Below are 3,051 nucleotides of genomic sequence, written 5' to 3' on the forward strand. Positions count from 1 at the left end.
AAAATGGCGCCGAAAGATACACTCCTCATTCAAATTCGATAGAGCCTCCCATTCTCCCTATTGGCTGAATGCGGAGTGGAGTCCGCACAGCTGATTGGACGCTGAAAATGCACTCTCGAATGATCTCGCAGCCCACGCAGCGTTCAACAGAGAGAGAGAGAGACAAATTAACTCTTTCGGTTCCTCAACGACTTATACAGCACTCAGCAGAGCTAAAACCTTTACGTTCAAACTTGTTCAAACCAGATTTTATTTTATATGAAATGAATGATACAATCCTTAGTAACGATTATGCACTATTAAAAACACAATGCAGCTTTTATACGTCACACAATGTTGTGCTACAACGGGAGATTGAGAGAATGTGCAATAAAGTCAATACTAATAGCATTATTAAGTACCATACACACCCTATATTCATAGCCCAAAATAAATATTGTATACATTTCAAAAAATAGTATAGTTGCATGAGATTACTTTTCTTATTATACCAAACATTACCATTTTTTCAAGTTTCTTACCACTGGTGAAGAAAAATGACTAAAACTTTTAGTGGACGCTTCACAGTTTTGTAAGTAAGCATAATAAATGCCCATGGTGCCAAATGAACAGGGCAAATTCAAATTCATAGTTATCCACAACAAATCAGCAATGACTGAGAGATGCAGTTGGCCTCACACTTTTTGGTACATCATATCATATAGAGTTAGGCCTACATGTAAAAGCACTTGTTATTTGGGTGTATAAGAATGCTGAATATGTTGCAATACTTTTCTTACCATCCTTCATATAAGCGGCATGAATTTCTCTTCAAAATGTGTTCCTTATTCATAGAATGGGTCATTATCTGCAGCTAGCACACAAGTGCTTGTCTTGGAGTGACAGGCCTATCAAAAACAGCCAAGATGGCCTAATAAAACACATTGTTGCAGCCATAGATGACAGGAATATAACATCTGGTATATGCATATTATTAGGTCAAGAAGTAAAGGAATCTGTGAGATTACTCCTAAGGCCAAGGAGATTCAATCCAAAATCATAAAGGATGTGAAAAAGCAGGAATAAAAAGCAATAAAAGCCTTAACCTCTGAGGTAAAGGGCCTGCTAAACTGTAAAGGCTCAGTCAGCAGTTATGTTCTCTTCCATGCTCTTCTCGATCATAATGTGGGGTTGGGTTTAAAAGACTGTCTATTTTCCACAGTTCGAAAGAGGACATTGCTTTCTTATCTTAAATTGCTGTGACATCATATTGCCCTCTCTAATTTGAAGTTTCCTTCTTCCCCATTTAAAAAAAAATCTTTTGACAGATTTGTTTTCCACATCTTTCAAAGGGACATGGATATCATGCTTAAAAAAATAAACAAATTCCATGAGTATATTATAAGGCATAACAACTTCTTCTAAACTTAAGACAACACCACACGAGTACACACACCACTGCAGTGTGCAAGCAACGGCCAAAGCAGGGACGGTTGGGTACTGCCACAATAACCCTGCTGTTATCATATCTAGTGTAGCATAGTGTACCTTGGGCAATATAAACAGAGACAGCCATTTCATCCCAATGCACACATAATAACAATACATAACATTCACCTGCTATGTCAGTAGATGGCTCCACCAGGGTGCATTAGAAAAAGAATCAGCTGCAACCTTCTATTAGTTTTATGGTGTGCTTAAGTGAATAGAGGCCAATCTTTTGAACACAACTTTAACTAAGTTCATATTTCTACTAACCTTTTTGAAAATGTTTACACCATCACAGATGTAATGTACTTTTTTCAACAACAAAAAATTGTCCTCATTGAGAAGCATATCATTTCTTTGCATTGCTATGTGTGGTAGTAACAAAAAAAAAACTGTGTTTTTTGACTTTAGAGTACAAAAGCAGACTGGGAGAGAGAGGGCGCCCATTGTGCATGCATTCTGGTGTAGTGTGGACAATGGGGCGGAGAGGAAAAAAACACACTTGTTTACAGATAAACTGGTTTGGACAGGAAGCCAGTAAGGAGGAGCTCTGTGTTGTTAAACAGGCATGTGGAGAGGCAGGGATGAGCCAGCAAAAACACCACCGTGACCATAGGGGAGATCATGATGTAGTACTAAAAGACATCATGCACACGCATGCACGCACGCACGCACGCACGCACGCACGCATGCATTCAAATCTACAAATGCACATATGCAGTACTACATCTTTGCAGATTAGTATACTGTTGAAAACCTCTGGTTTTGTCAAAGTTTTAAAAAGAGTACACAAAACCACTATAGCCAAACTCCTACTGTAACATGAACAGAAATTGTGGTTTGTTTAGTTTCATTATGAGAAAAATTAACAAGATAAACAGGCGCTCATGGGTCCTTATTAGCAGTGCCAAACAGTAGCCAAGCTGAGCTCTGGTGAATACTATACAGTTCATCCTGCATTGTGTCACCGTCACATGAGCACACACTGCCTTCCATTAGGCAGGAGATCCTTATGATTCACGAAAACACAAGTCACATGTCACTACACAAATGAACCATGCTACTCACTGCTCTGTTATCCACAGCAGCTTTTCTGCAGGCCCAAATGAAATCACATCATAATGCATCTCTTCATTAGGAGTGAGGAGTGGGGCTCTCCCTTGTCTTATGGTAGACGCGGGGCTGAACAAGAGCCACAGTGTCATGTATCGTGGTGTTTGGCCACAGCAGGCTAACCCGGCTGCAAAGTTGCCATGCTGGGGCAGTTTTTATTCAATGTAATTTGATTTCATGTTAGATGACTTGCGTGCATGGTTGGCTGTTACACTCAGCTGCTTCTCATTCAAGGAGGAGTTTTACAGATTTTTTTTTCTCTCTCTTTCTTCCCTCATGTGACTCAAAAGATGGCATTTCACACCACCACCAGACATGGGACTGCATCACATCAAATGATAGGGAAATAGACGTAGAAAAAGCTCAGCTCACAACACGCTTCTAGTTTACTGAAGTGAAAAATATCAATAAAAAAAAGAATGAATGACACCTTGAAAACAGGTTGATTAAGATCAGAGGTGACATCAAACC

Source organism: Perca fluviatilis, chromosome 12 (genome assembly GCF_010015445.1).
Source record: "Perca fluviatilis chromosome 12, GENO_Pfluv_1.0, whole genome shotgun sequence".
NCBI lineage: Eukaryota > Metazoa > Chordata > Actinopteri > Perciformes > Percidae > Perca > Perca fluviatilis.